Raw genomic sequence first — 16,488 nt, 5'->3', positions numbered from 1 at the left:
ACTATATATAGTTCATTCTACACAAATTGTAATCAATCAATTTCGTTCTATCAATTTCAAATTGTTTATTTCTCTCATTTTATTATTATCTTTGTTGGGCTCAACCATATTTCTCAACACGGTATCAGAGCCATGACATCCACCATGAAGAATAGATGATCGTGATTTTATTTTGTTTGTCATCTTCTTTTTACTTGGTTTTTGGTTCTGCCACTAAACTCTCAATCTCCGCCATCTTTTTGTCTTTCGACATTTGATCTTCTTATACTTAATCTTCATTCCTAGAACATTCAAATCATAAAGTATAGGATGTAACATCAAAAAGGCATCTTTCGGTGAAACCTACCTACTTGCAATTCCAATTTTGTTGAGCCGCTACAGTACCTCTACTTTGCTACCTCATCAAATTCAAAGACTATGCATTTAGTCCAATTCTGAAGAAACTTTTTTCTATGGTTATACAATATTCATTGGAAATTTAATGTTCCCAAGATGCTTGGAACTCTCACATCAAGAAACTTCACAACAATGTTCTATTTGGAGGCGTTTCACAACATATATACAAGATGACATTCTAGTGGAAGATTTGTTATGAGTGAGAATGTTCTATGCTGTCTTATTTTCTTGCCAAATTTGTTTTCCCACTTTCTTGTTGAAATTTTTCATGCACCCCAAAAATATGGTGGTATACTTCTTTGATAATTTCTTTACTCATTATTGGCTTTCTTGTTTCTTCCCTCATTCTTTCTTTTCTTGGTCCTTCCACCCTATGATGGTTAACCATTTTTCTTTCTCTATATGCTTCTACGCTATGGTTGTTAAGCTTTTTTCATTCTTTATATGCTTCTATGTTATGGTAGTTAAGCCTTTTCATTCTCTATATGCTTCTATACCTTATGATAGCTAGCCTTTTCATTATCTATATGCTTCTATCCTATGATAGCTTCGCCTTTTTCATTCTCTATATTTTTCTATCCTATGGTAGTTAAGCATTTTTCTTTCTATATGATTTTACCATATGTTTATGCTTTTTTCATTCTATTTGTGCGTCTACTCTATGGTAGAAAAACTTTGTTAGCCCAATTTGACATTTGTTGGTCCAAGATCAGCATTTAAAGATCCAAGATTAAGGTTCTTGATTCTATTGGAGTGAGTGTCGTGGAGATTAGAAGATTTCAAAATGCCCAAGTTGGTTGGAGACTTCTACGAACTATGCACTTCGGCCACTATCACTTTCTTCACCAACATTTTATTATTAGCCGATGTAATTACAACTTGTATATTTTTTCTCATGAAATTTTCATTAATTAGTTACATTTTATTTTTCTCCTGGACTGTTTTTGATCTACCCAAATTGAAAATGTTAATCCACACTTCCAACTTATTAGGGCGGTTAGATATAGTTTGAGATTTTTTAGTATCGATTAATGTAGTTACTAATTAGTTATGCGAAAATGGAACAAAGGAGAACAGTAATGCCCATGACCTCCTCCCCTCTAGGGCTACCCACAGTAGAGCAGAAGCGGTCGTGTTGATAAACATCTACCCCAAACCAGGTCTTCACCTGAGGGCAAGACAGGGAAGCTAGATAACCTTGGCCGGTCATGCTTTCTAATGACGTTCATGAACCACGCCCTCCATGGCCGCATAAAGTCAGAGGTAGGACCTAGATCTTGGAATACACCTCGATAACAAAACTGACAGCCCTTGAGGTAAACTTATCTTAAAATAACAAGCAATAAATCTATTTATTATGCATAATGTAAACATCGGGACAATAATATAAGAAACAAAATAAAGCATAAACAAGAAACACAAGTTGTTCAGATAACATACACGTAAGTAATTCATCGATTTGGTTGTGCCACGTTAGTCGTTAACAGATGCGTAAGCATTCTTTAACTAAGTTGGATGAAAGGGCAACAGTGCGAACATTATATGATTTAAGGGAGCAATGTGAAATTAAAAAAGATCACAAATGTAATTTGACCATTTAAAAAGCTTAACATTATATACATACTTTACAATTGACATGATCTTAAAAGATTTATGCAAGAACTTTATAAATTGTCGAACCCTTATTTTTAAACGGCCATAGCAAAAGGTAACCAAGTTTATCAAAAAAGGTTCTAGATATTAAAAATGAACCGCAAATAGAAAAATAAATAAATTAGGAAAACAAATGGTAATTCCTTAAAAATAAAGAAAAGCAAAAGTTGCACTATGTAAACCCCAGCATAACGCTGTATATGCATATTAGTTAAGTTACTTCCTTTTTTGACGGAAATCAGTGAGGGAAATTGGCTGGTTAATCAACTTTTAGTGGTAATCATTTTTTCAGGGAAAACATATTCTCTCTCCTAATTTCAACATTTAAATTCTCACTAGAACGCCGACCCGTGCAACGCACGGGTCTCACGGGCCGGAATAATTTGATACATAATAAAACGAATAATTAATAAAGTTTTTAGTCCCTATAAATATATCAAATTTAGTTTTTAGTCCTCGTAAATTTTTTTGATAGATTTTGGTTTCTATAAAAAATTTCAGCACGTAGTTTAGTCCCTATTAAATTAAAATTTATTTAATTATGCTTAAAATTTTAAATTTTTTAATGATCTGTTACATACTTGTTTAAAACATTATAAAATGTTCATTCGCTTAAACACATACTAAGCAAAGGCAAGCATACTAACTTGGTTTTATCAATCTGTACTTTTAATTTAACATGTGAATGCGTGGGATCTAGTTACTCAAGCCAAATCAGTATTGGGTTTTCTTCATCAAGCATACCAACTTGGTGAATGACTATCTAACATTCAGAAAAATATTAACACCTTCCGGAGGTAAATCTAAAAATAAATTTCGTACATTTAGAGGTCGAAGCGCTAATAAAAGACAATGATAATAAATTGTTGAATTAATACTTATGGCAATGAATAAATTTATTTAGGTGGACTGGAAAAAGAGTCCTTAGCTAAGTAAATATAGCCGACACAGCAACTTGAAGAAAATTAAAAACCAAACTGTAAAAAACAAAAGGAAAAAACACAGATTATTTAATGTCTGATTTATGCAGATTGAAGGAATTCGATAACAAAGCAAACGGCTCTAGCATTCGAGCAAGCTAAACATCTTTGTCGTCCTTGTGCTCAATTTTGACACGAACAACTCTGGTAGGTTTTGTGGCCGACGTCTGGCTAGCTTCATCATCATCAACAGCCACATAGTCAATGCTATTAGAGGACCTCTTAGCACCTGTTTTGGTGGTTGGTGTGTCAATCACACATGTATTGCTGCATGAGTCCTCAGCCTCTGGTACATCCTGCAGACATTGGCGGCAAACAATTTGATCAATTGTGTTACGGATTAAACCTTTACGGACTCATGAAAGATTAATGTAATAATTACCATCTGAACATTTGAATTGTTTGGCGCAGCACAATCCACACTAAGCTCAACAACAGATCCATATTAATTGTATTTGTTTCTCTACTGACTTTAGTCTCGTAGAGCTAACGTGCCTGCATGCACCTTCCATTCCACCGTAAAGACTCATCGCCACTGTATCAGAACACTTTTCACCACTGTTGCCTCCATCGATTCCTCACCGAACAGATCAGTTACCATACATTGATTGATTAGTAACTAATTTAGTAAGGGAACCATAGTTTCAATTATAAAATTAAAAATGTATACCAAAAATTATATTAGGAGAATACCAGCACACATATTTGTTAGCAAACAAATGAATAGTCACGTAACCGTTTAAAATTCCAGAGTAAACTTAAAAATGTCGTGATTTTATAGGAACTAAACATATTTATTTATAAACATAAAATTTCATTAGATATAGATAAAGAAACTATAAATTGTAATAAGTTAAATATAAAGTATGTAAATAAATTAAAAATTAAAAATATAATTATGTCTATATATACTATATTTTATTACCGTGTTTTTTAAATTCGTTTAAATATTATTTTAATTAATGGTTAAGAAAAGGGAAAATTTCTTATACGATATTTAGTGTGACAATAACAATAGTTAAATATCATAGTAATATGAAATCATGAATATAAATATGATAAAGGGCGACAACGGATTATACCCATGTTGGAGAATCGACTTAAACTAAACAATTTTAGAAGCTACTATGCATGTGTTTGATTATGCGGTGACCAAAATTGAGTTTGATTGAATTGATTTTATATATTTTTTTTGAAAAATAAAAGAAGGATTATATTAATTGGAAATGGATCCCAAATTTCTTTTGGATTTTCTTCTACCCAAATCTTATTTAAAAGACTTAAACGCACTTTTGGCCCCTAACTTTATCATAGTTGCAATTTTGGTCCCCTATTAAAAAAACCACTTTTTAACCCCCTAAGTTTACCCTTTTTTTCAACTTTAAGGTCCCCTTAATCTTGACTCTATCAACGCCCACGTGGCTCATCACTTAAGTGAGTTGGACGCCACATGCATTATTTTTCAATTAAATTTAAAAGAAAAAGCCACATGTGTATATTATAAAGAAACAAAAAAGAAAAAGGTAATGGGAAGGGGCGCACGTGACAATCTTCATCTAAAACACAAACAACGATGTCAGCAGTTCAACATCTTACAACATGAACAACAACAAACCACTTATTATCAAAAGAAAAAAAAAACTATGGTCCTCTTTAGAAAGAATTTATCAGGCCACACTCATGCTTTCTCACCTACCATTTCTTCTTCTTTTTCATGGATAAGAAAATTCAAGGATGAAGGTGACATTCACAGCCATGGTCATGTGTATTTATAGCTATACCGTATGAAAGAAAGAAGTAACAAACAACACCTTTGTGTTCTTAGTAAAGTGGATGAAAAAATGGGGGGAAAAATTAGGTTTAGGGTTAGCTTTACGGATTAAGCATTTACCACGGTTTAGGGTTTATTTTTATCGAGAGAAACAGGTTTAGGGCTTCGTATATATAACCAAAATATTTGCTTCATAAAAAAAAGGCGAGGATAAGAATAAAATTTGTGCGATGCATTTTTTTAGATGGAATTTGTTATGTTAAATTGCAATCGTAAAAGTGTAGAAAATATTTGTTTCAAAAAAAAAAAAGGAGGATACGAATGAAATTTGTTAGGTTAATTTTTTTTTTTTTTGAAAGGGAAATTTGTTAGGTTAATAATAAATAAGGATTCGGATGGCCAAAACTATAGGAAAACAAATTTCGGATTTAAGTGAATTGATAACAAATTTCGGATATGACCAAAATTATAATTAGAGATAAATATGAAATAGTTGTTTCGGAAAATAGAAGAGATAAATACGAAATAGTTGTTTCGGAAAATAGAAGAGATAAATATAATATGATCAATGGCTAAAATTGAATGGCGCCTAAATGCGCAAGATCCAATGGCTTAGAAAAGTGGATGAAAAAATGGGGGGAAAAAATTAGGTTTAGGGTTAGCTTTACGGATTAAGCATTTACCACGGTTTAGGGTTTATTTTTATCGAGAGAAACAGGTTTAGGGCTTCGTATATATAACCAAAATATTTGCTTCATAAAAAAAAGGCGAGGATAAGAATAAAATTTGTGCGATGCATTTTTTTAGATGGAATTTGTTATGTTAAATTGCAATCGTAAAAGTGTAGAAAATATTTGTTTCAAAAAAAAAAAGGAGGATACGAATGAAATTTGTTAGGTTATTTTTTTTTTTTTTTGAAAGGGAAATTTGTTAGGTTAATTATTAAATAAGGATTCGGATGGCCAAAACTATAGGAAAACAAATTTCGGATTTAAGTGAATTGATAACAAATTTCGGATATGACCAAAATTATAATTAGAGATAAATATGAAATAGTTGTTTCGGAAAATAGAAGAGATAAATACGAAATAGTTGTTTCGGAAAATAGAAGAGATAAATATAATATGATCAATGGCTAAAATTGAATGACGCCTAAATGCGCAAGATCCAATGGTTTAGAAAAGTGGATGAAAAAATGGGGGGAAAAAATTAGGTTTAGAGTTAGCTTTACGGGTTAAGCTTTAGTAAATAAGATAAGATGCATATATTGTTTTCTCTCTCTTAATGGTGTAACCCTAAACAAAAAAGAAAAAGAAAAAAAACCTCTTTATTCTTTAGCTACTCATTCTCTACCATCTTTCAAGGTAAAACGTCTCCTATTTGGTTTCAAGTTTACGGAGTAATGGATAAAGAAAAAGCTCATATTAACATTGTGGTTATTGGTCATGTCAACTCTGGGAAGTCAACCACTGTTGGTCATTTGAACTACAAGCTTGGAGGTATTGCAAAGAAGGAAATTGACACATTTGAGAATGAAGCTTCCGAGATAAACAAGCGTTCATTCAAGTATGCATGGGTTCTTGACAAACTCAAGGCTGAGCGCAAAAGAGGTATCACAATTGACAATTCTATGTTGAATTTTGAGACAACCAAGTACCGCTGCACTATCATTGATTCCCCGGACACAGGGATTTCATTAAGAACATGATTACTGCAACATCCCAAGCTGATTGTGCTCTTCTTATCGTTGATTCCACTCCTGCTGGTTTTGGAGCCGGTATTGCCAAGGATGGTCAGACTCGTGAACATGCTCTCCTTGCTTTCGCTCTTGGTGTCAAGCAAATGATCTGCTGTTGCAACAAGGTATTCATATTTTCAGCTCTTTTAAAGTTATATTTGATTTTTTTATTTTTATAATTCATTTATATAACTAATTATTATCTACCTTGACAGATGGATGCCTTTGGTCCCCTATCTTTCAAGGGTAGGTATGTAAAAGGGTAGGTATGTAGAAATTGTGAATCAACTTTCATCAATTTTGAAGAATGTTGGCTATAAACCACATGAAATTCCATTTGTTCCCATCTCCGGTTTTAAGGGAGATAACTTGATCGACCGCTCTGATGATCTTGACTGGTGGTACAAAGGTCCCACCCTTTTTGAAGCTCTTGACCAAATCAACGAGCCTAAGAGGCTATCAAACAAGCCTCTTCGATTACCACTTCAGGATGTCTACAAGATTGGAGGAATTGGAACTGTGGCTGCAGGATGTGTTAGGACTGGTGTCTTAAAACCTGGAATGGTGGTGACTTTTTCCCCAACTGGGCTACAAGATGAAGTTGTGTCTGTGCAGATGGACCGTACAGATCTCACTGAGGCCCTTCCTGGTGATGATGTGGGATTTGCTGTTAAGAATGTGTCTAGTGCGCATCTTAGGCGAGGCTATGTTGCCTCAAACTCCATACATCACCCAGCCAAGGAGGCCATTAACTTTACATCTAAAGTTATCATCACGAATCACCCTGGCCAGATTGGAAATGGCTATACACCTGTTCTTAACTGTCACACCTCCCACATTGCTGTCAGGTTTGATAAGCTTCTTGCGAAGGTGGACAGGTTTTCTGATAAGGAAATTGAGAAGGAGCCCAAATTCTTGAAGAATGGTGATGGTGGCATTATTCAGACGATTCCCATAAAGCCCATGGTGGTAGAGACTTATTCTAAATATCCTTCACTCGGTTGTTTTGTTGTCAGAGATATGCGTCAAACTGTGGCTGTTGGAATCATCTTGGCTGTGAACAAGAAGGGTCCTGGTGAAAGAGGTAAGATCATTAAGTCCGCATTGAAAAAGCGAACTGTTTTGCAGGTTAAGTGTTAAGTCTGCACCATCAACTCAAAACTTTTTCTTTTTTCCTTCCTGAACTGGGTTTTAGATCCGACGGCACAGGGCTATTTCTTTTTTCGCTTTATGCTATAATAGTGTCTAGTTGCGGACACTTGGATTTTGTGTGCATTTTTTAATGTCACTTGCATAATGCTCTGATCATTAGTTATTCTTGGCTAAAATTTACATTTTCTAAGTAGGAACCCCCAAATTTACAGCTGCTATCTTTCCCAAATGCCTATATATATTTTTTTTTTTACTTTTAATCTATTCCTACATATTAAAGGAATACATAGTTTTGTTGCGGTACTTTTTCTTCCAAACATACCATCCATGTTATTAGTAGTACTTTCATATTTCTTATCAAATTATTTGACTTCATACTTCAAATCAGTGTAAATAATATGCTAGGATATTCAAGGGATTTTCACTTTATCATGCAATTAGGTTTGTAATTGAGCACTTGAATGGTATCTTCTCAATTCTAATGGGATTGACTGCATTGCTATTGCCTCTAAATGTATTTCCTCTTATACTATTAACTGTATCAACAAGTTATTTTTCCAAGTGAGTAAGCTTTTGTATTGTTTTGAGCTATACTGTTTGGGAAAATGGTATATCTTTCTAGACACATTTTTTGGAATCTTGAATATCTAGCAGCGCTTAATCTGTAACTAATTTTTATTCATTGTTTCCTTCCTTTTTTCGCTCTTGTTATCACAGATAGGCTTGAGTCACTTTGCAGGGAGTTACAACATCGAAATAAAGACCTGATGGTATTCTTCTGTTACACCACTACCTTTAAAACTGATTATGTTGTATATATAAGAATTACATATGTTCAATACCTCAAAATATTATATCTTTCTTATATGCAATTATACACCTTGATGAGGCACCTTTGTATCTAAATTCTAAAGAAGGGTAACATACCCTGTCCATTTTCATGTTTAGTTTATAACCAGCTCTAGTGCAAAACTAACATCCAACTCACATAAGCACGTTACCTAAAGGCGGGGCAAAAGTGAAATGCTTAAGCTCTCTCGACTGAAGGATTTGATTTTTAGTCCCTTATTAGTTATTTCCCATCCTTCCAAAGTACTCCCTCCCTTTCTATTTATAAGTAAAAATGAGTCGATTTTTTTTTATGTATTTGGTTCAAAATGTCGACCAAATAAAGTAATTTTGTTTGATCCATTTTTGCTTATGAATAGAAATGTATTTGAGTTTGATTTTCCCATCCTAAGGTTGGTGGTTTAATGTTTTTTGCACACATATTAAGAAAGAATCTAATTTATAAATTCTCAATTTTCATTGAAAAGAGGAAACAAACTCCACTATAAACAATCTCTTAAATACAAATCATCTTGATTATATTTAGGGGTATAGTTGGAAAACAAAGGTTAATTATATCTTGATTTTCTAAAACACTCATTGTTTTGAAACAAAAATGATATGTTTAAACTACCAAAGATTTGGAATGGTGGGAATACTCCGAAATCTTCCTGGCATCATATCTGCACACCATTTGCATATAGGCCACTTAATTTGCTATGAAAAATCTTTTCGGGATTCTTGCTAGTCATTTGCCGTGGTCCGTCTCTGTCCCTCCTCTTTGCGAAATTCTTGTTGATTTGTTAAGAAGGTTTTGGTACCGAGTCTCAAATTTCATGTCATTGTGTGTAGTGTATGTAATTATGTTTACATGTTGGGAAAATGCTTCCATCTTGAAGAATGTCTGTCACCTAATCTGTACTTTTTTTTCCTTGATTTTTGATGTTTTGCTCACGGTTGTTACATGGTACTCATTATTTATGATTTGTCGAGAGATTGAGCAGCCTGTTGCGTTTAAGTTTTTTGTGTTCAATGTTGTATCTCCTCTTTCTTATAATAACGAGTTCCTTTTTTATCACATTAATGTGACTTCTACCTGGTAGTGTAGCAGCTACTTATTCATTTTACTAGAAACATTTTGACTTTGTTATTTGAAAGTAGTAGGATTCATGCTTCATTATTTTCAGGAAGAATGCAAATATGTATCTACTGGGGGGCATAAGATCAGGCTGAACTATTTGCTCGAGGTAAACAATTTTTATAAATGGATTCAAATTCTTGGTCATATAATATCACTTATGTGCATATAATATCTACTAACGGTTCATGCACTTCTGCATGTGATTTGAAACGTAGTGCGGATTGTAAAATTGCTTTAGACGTTTATACATTACTACAATTAGATGTTTTTATGTATATGCATTGAATTTCAGCAAGCATCGACAAAGAACAATGATGTAATTGAAACATTTAAACTAGAGATTGAGAAGGTAAACTTAATTTCTCATAATATTTCATTTGTTCTAATCACATTTGCTTGAATCATATATATCTACTTTGATGGGTATAATTCTAAAGTTATCTTCCTTTTTCATCATTGCGGTTAAAATCATATGGCAAAATCAATGAAGGAACTCAAGAAGGAGAATCAATTCTTGAAGAGAAAATCAGAGAAATCTGATATTGGGCATACAGAGTTAGTTGATCAGGTGTGTAGCTTGTATTTCCGGTTTTGTTCCTTGTAAGAGTTAACTTAAAATCAGGTTCAGAATTCAGAAGCAACGTGCCACGATGGAGAGCAACGTGCCACAATTGGTGGTTTCAGATCCTGAGGCAAGCACTGCAAAAATCGTGCCACGATGGAATCGTAACGTGGCACTATGGTACGCTGAAGGAAATAAAGAAAACGTATTTTTCAGTGGAGATTTGTTCCATATTTTAAGGGGGTTACTTTTACTATAAATATAAACCTTGTATCAGATGAAACAGAGAGTAGAAAACAGGGTTTAGAAGCCGACATAAAAAACTAGGGTTTATAGAGAATTCTCTTGGCAACAACACTAGGGTTGGGTTTGTTTTCGATTCACCTTGAACAAAACACTATTAGGATTGAGTCTCTTGGTCACGGGAAGAGGCTGGGACTTTGGGTAGAATTAGGTTTGAAGACTGATTCTTGTAACCCTCTGACATCTCTTTGTAAAGAAACTCATATCATTATAGTGGAACGGAGAGCTGCTCTCTCCCCCAGAGTAGGTCATCATTAGACCGAACTGGGTAAACAGATTCTTGTGTTCTCTCTCTCTCTCTCTCTCTCTCTCTCTCTCCTCTCTTGTTGTTTTATTTTTGTTTGATTTATTTTTGTCATCCGCTTCAATTGATTGCTTGGTATTAATTTGCTCCACACATCAAGTTTTTATTGGTGTGGTTTTCACATCGAATCCGCAACAATTGGCGCCCACCGTGGGGCAAAGGTCAAACCAATAACCAGGTATCATGGGTTCGAAGTGGGATATTGAAAAGTTTACCGGTAGTAACGACTTCGGGTTGTGGAAGGTAAAGATGAGGGCAATTCTAATTCAACAAAAGTGTGTTGAAGCACTAAAGGGAGAAGCACGGATGCCTGCGCATCTGACACCTATAGAGAAGACGGAGATGAATGATAAAGCAGTCAGTGCTATCATTCTGTGTCTTGGTGATAAGGTGTTGAGAGAGGTATCAAGGGAGACTACTGTTGTGTCTATGTGGAATAAACTTGATTCATTGTACATGACCAAGTCCTTGGCACATAGACAATGTCTGAAACAACAACTCTACTTTTACCGAATGGTGGAGTCAAAACCTATAATGGAGCAACTGACGGAATTCAATAAGATTATTGATGATTTGGCGAACATAGATGTAAATCTGGATGACGAGGATAAAGCCTTACACCTACTATGTGCTTTACATAAGTCCTTTGAGAATTTCAAGGATACAATGCTTTATGGCAAAGAAGGCACTATCACTTTGGAGGAAGTTCAAGCAGCTTTGAGAACCAAAGAGTTAACCAAGTTCAAAGAGTTGAAGGTTGATGATAGTGGAGAAGGCTTGAATGTCTCAAGGGGGAGAAGTGAAAACAGAGGAAAGGGGAAAGGCAAGAATTCCAGGTCAAAGTCTAGGTCAAAGGGTGGTGATAATAAAACAAAGTACAAATGTTTTCTTTGTCACAACTATGGTCACTTCAAGAAGGATTGTCCGGAGAGAAAGGGCAATGGAAGTGGTAATCCATCCGTTCAGATTGCAAGTGAAGAGGAAGGTTATGAGAGTGCTGGAGCACTAACTGTGACAAGTTGGGAACCTGAAAGGGGTTGGGTCTTGGATTCTGGATGCTCTTATCACATCTGTCCGAGAAAGGAGTACTTTGAAACTTTGGAGCTGAAAGAAGGTGGAGTTGTTCGCCTTGGTAACAATAAGGCTTGCAAAATTCAAGGTATGGGTATTATCCGTCTCAAAATGTTTGATGACCGTGATTTCCTTTTGAAGGATGTGAGGTATATTCCTGAACTTAAGAGAAATTTAATATCTATAAGCATGTTTGATGGTCTAGGATATTGTACTAGAATTGAATGTGGTATGATGAGAATTTCTCATGGTGCATTAGTTATAGCTAAAGGGTCTAAAATACATGGTTTATATATTTTAGATGGTTCCACTGTTATAGGTCATGCATCGGTTGCTAGTGTAGACACTCTAGACATAACTAAACTGTGGCATTTGAGGTTAGGTCATGTCAGTGAGAGGGGTTTAGTTGAACTAGCTAAACAAGGTTTGCTAGGGAATGAAAAATTGAACAAACTAGATTTCTGTGATAATTGCACTTTAGGCAAACAACACAAGGTGAAGTTTGGGGTGGGTGTGCATAAATCTAGTAGGCCTTTTGAGTATGTTCATTCGGATCTTTGGGGTCCAGCATCTGTTAAAACTCATGGGGGAGGTTCATATTTCATGTCTATTATTGATGATTATTCTAGAAGGGTATGGGTTTACATTCTGAAGAATAAAAGTGACGCCTTTGAAAAATTTAAAGAATGGCATACACTTGTAGAAAATCAGATTGGAACTAAACTGAAAGTGTTGAGAACTGACAATGGCCTGGAGTTTGTTTCAGAGCAGTTTAATGAGTTTTGCAGGAAAAGAGGTATAAAGAGGCATAGAACCGTGGCATACACACCTCAACAAAATGGTCTTGCTGAAAGAATAAACAGGACCTTGTTGGAGCGTGTGAGGTGTATGATGTTGGGAGCTGGATTGTCCAAGAGTTTCTGGGGAGAAGCTGTTAGTACTGCAGCATATTTGATTAACAGATGTCCATCAACATGGATAGATCTCAAGACACCTATGGAGGTTTGGAGTGGGAGACCGGCAGACTACTCCAATTTGAAAGTTTTTGGAGCTTTAGCATTTGCTCATGTCAGACAGGACAAACTTGATGCTAGAGCTGTGAAGTGTATTTTCATGGGTTATCCAGAAGGTGTGAAAGGTTACAAACTGTGGAAGATGGAACCTGGAGGATCAAAATTTATTATAAGCATGGATGTTACTTTTGATGAGACCCGCATGGGGATGAAGTGCAAAGACCTGGATACAAGCTCAGAAAGGGGAATAGAGAAAACTCAGTTTGAGGTGGAGCCTACCACTGATGAAAGGGAAGAGGAGGATGAGACTCCAATACCTGATGAGAGTGAAGGCCAAGAAACAATTGATCCAGACTATCAGCTAGCAAGAGATAGGGAAAGGAGAAAAATTAATCCACCTGATAGATACGGTTATGCTGACCTCTTATGTTATGCTTTGAATGCAGCTGAAGAATTGCAAGACTCGGAACCAAAGAACTTCAGGGAAGCATTAGAAAGCAATGAAAACAAGGACTGGCTGAAGGCAATGAATGAGGAAATACTTTCATTGGAAAAGAACCAGACTTGGAAACTTGTTTCATTACCTAAGAATCAAAGGGTAGTGGGAAGCAAGTGGGTGTTTAAGAAGAAAGAAGGTATACCAGGGGTCGAGGCACCAAGGTATAAGGCAAGACTTGTAGCAAAGGGTTTTACTCAGGTGGAAGGAATTGATTACAATGAAATCTTTTCACCGGTGGTAAAACATTGTTCTATAAGAATACTTATGGCGATTGTTAACATGTATGATCTTGAGTTAGAACAAATGGATGTGAAGACCGCATTTCTACATGGAGAGTTGGAAGAAACTATCTATATGCAACAACCAGAAGGTTTCGTGGAAGATAATACAAAAGTGTGTTTGTTGAAGAAATCTTTGTATGGGTTGAAGCAAAGTCCAAGGCAGTGGTATCGTCGGTTTGATGAGTTCCTAGTAAAGGCTGGTTTTGTGAGAAGCAACTATGATAGTTGTGTTTACATGATGAGAAGAAATGAGAAAGTCATTCTCTACCTTCTCCTTTATGTAGATGATATTCTTATGGCAAGTTCTGACATGCAAGAGATTCAGAAGCTCAAGAAAAGATTGAATGATGAATTTGAGATGAAGGATCTTGGTAATGCAAAGAGGATACTTGGTATGGATATCATAAGGGACCGAAACAAAGGTGAGTTGTTCTTATCTCAGCAAGGTTACTTGAGGAAAGTGGTGGAGTGGTTCAGAATGAAAGATTCTAAAGTCGTTGGCACTCCTCTTGGCCATCACACAAAGTTGTCAATAAAGCAGTGTCCTCAATCCGATGAAGAGAAAAGCAAGATGGAGGGTACTCCCTATGCAAGTGGGGTTGGAAGCATCATGTATGGTATGATTTGTAGTAGACCGGACTTATCCTATGAAATAAGTGTGATAAGTCGGTTTATGGCAAATCCGGGTCAAGTGCACTGGCAAGATTTGAAGTGGGTTTTGAGATATTTGAATGGGACTTTGAAAGGTGGTCTGAAGTATACAAGGTCACAACTAGGAAGGGATGCTTTGGAAGGATATGTGGATGCGGACTATGCAGGTAATGTAGACACTAAAAAATCTTTGTCTGGATTTGTGTTTACATTGTTCGGTACAGCCGTAACTTGGAAGGCAAATCAACAATCAGTTGTAGCTCTTTCAACAACTCAAGCAGAGTACATAGCCCTTGTTGAAGGGGTCAAGGAAGCCATATGGTTGAAAGGTATGATTGGAGAAATGGGGATTAGTCAAGGGTGTGTGAAGATACATTGTGATAGCCAAAGTGCCATTCATTTGGCAAATCATCAGGTCTATCATGAAAGAACAAAACACATTGACATTCGTTTGCACTTTGTTAGAGACATGATTGAGACAAAGGAGATCATGGTGGAGAAAGTGGCATCGGAAGAAAATCCAGCTGACATGTTCACCAAATCATTACCAAGATCAAGATTCAAGCATTGCTTGGACTTGATTAACTTCATTGAAGAATAGATGAAGGTTGGAGAGAGCAGCAAGGTGATTGATGGTTAAATTGGCATCATCACTGATTTGAAGTCAAGGTGGAGAATTGTAAGAGTTAACTTAAAATCAGGTTCAGAATTCAGAAGCAACGTGCCACGATGGAGAGCAACATGCCACGATTGGTGGTTTCAGATCCTGAGGCAAGCACTGGAAAAATCGTGCCACGATGGAATCGTAACGTGGCACGATGGTACGCTGAAGGAAATAAAGAAAACGTATTTTTCAGTGGAGATTTGTTCCATATTTTAAGGGGGTTACTTTTACTATAAATATAAACCTTGTATCAGATGAAACAGAGAGTAGAAAACAGGGTTTAGAAGCCGACATAAAAAACTAGGGTTTATAGAGATTCTCTTGGCAACAACACTAGGGTTGGGTTTGTTTTCGATTCACCTTAAACAAAACACTATTAGGATTGAGTCTCTTGGTCACGGGAAGAGGCTGGGACTTTGGGTAGAATTAGGTTTGAAGACTGATTCTTGTAACCCTCTGACATCTCTTTGTAAAGAAACTCATATCATTATAGTGGAACGGAGAGCTGCTCTCTCCCCCAGAGTAGGTCATCATTAGACCGAACTGGGTAAACAGATTCTTGTGTTCTCTCTCTCTCTCTCTCTCTCTCTCTCTCTCTCTCTCTCTCTCTCTCTCTCTCTCTCTCTCTCTCTCTCTCTCTCTCCTCTCTTGTTGTTTTATTTTTGTTTGATTTATTTTTGTCATCCGCTTCAATTGATTGCTTGGTATTAATTTGCTCCACACATCAAGTTTTTATTGGTGTGGTTTTCACATCGAATCCGCAACATTCCTTAAAATAATTCCTTCTCATTTTGCTCCTTTCTGATTATGAGTCGATAGTTTCTTCTTGTTTGAGCAGCTCGAGCGCTTGAAGATAATAAGGGAAATCGTAGAAAAAGTTGAGCAGCCTGAGAGCTCGAAGAGAAAGCGGACAGAATAGTTAAATCGGTCACTTCTGGCAGAGAGGAAGCAGAGTTTGGCTGGGAACAAGAGTAATAATAACAGTAACAACTCATTTCCAATAAGAAGAATATAAATGTGTATTTTTCTAATACCTTGTTTGCAATTATGTAGTTCTGAGATTATATTGCAATATTAATGTCATTTATCTACATTGAATGTTTTAAACGGACAATCCTTTTCCTTTTCAGTTTTCATGAACTTTACAACATCCTTACCTTGAGAGCTTCCAATGATTGTGCAAAGCATGTACTCAATGATTTTGCGTATGTGTATGCTTGGTGTTTTGGGGTTAAGATATCAAACTTTATGAAGTCCAAAGTTTTTAATGCGTGTCATGTAAGTAATAAATTGTCACTGCACAGATTTCTAATGCTTCGAGAGCATATGGGTTTTCTATCATGTGTAAATTTGCACATGTTAAAAAGTTTAAAATAAAAATTTTATATTGAAACTTGTATATTTAATATTAAATATAAAACTTTTGAATAAATAATTGTTGTTTTTTTAAGAAAAAAGTTGCTACTATTAGTTGTTTTAAC

At 35.6% G+C, this 16,488-nt stretch overlaps 2 long non-coding RNA genes and 1 pseudogene across 2 annotated transcripts; 2 read left to right on the top strand and 1 right to left on the bottom strand.

The window, feature by feature from the left end:
• Positions 1-3,014: 3,014 nt before the first annotated feature.
• LOC146955843 (uncharacterized) lies at positions 3,015-3,467 on the bottom strand. Its single transcript, XR_015011988.1, has 2 exons — positions 3,412-3,467; positions 3,015-3,325 (listed from the first exon to the last, which is right to left on the bottom strand). It is a non-coding gene; the product is annotated as an uncharacterized LOC146955843 (long non-coding RNA).
• A 2,735-nt stretch (positions 3,468-6,202) lies between these two features.
• LOC146955842 (elongation factor 1-alpha 1 pseudogene) lies at positions 6,203-7,678 on the top strand (annotated as a pseudogene).
• Positions 7,679-10,134: 2,456 nt separating this feature from the next.
• On the top strand, positions 10,135-16,114 carry LOC146955841 (uncharacterized). Its single transcript, XR_015018005.1, has 2 exons — positions 10,135-10,227; positions 15,846-16,114. It is a non-coding gene; the product is annotated as an uncharacterized LOC146955841 (long non-coding RNA).
• Positions 16,115-16,488: the final 374 nt, after the last annotated feature.

Source organism: Medicago sativa, chromosome 1, assembly GCF_051527215.1.
Source record: "Medicago sativa cultivar Bolivia chromosome 1, Bolivia_mono, whole genome shotgun sequence".
In the NCBI taxonomy this organism is placed as follows: Eukaryota; Viridiplantae; Streptophyta; class Magnoliopsida; order Fabales; family Fabaceae; genus Medicago; species Medicago sativa.
Note: the sequence above shows the minus strand (reverse complement) of the source record. Positions and strands in the feature narration are given on the sequence as shown.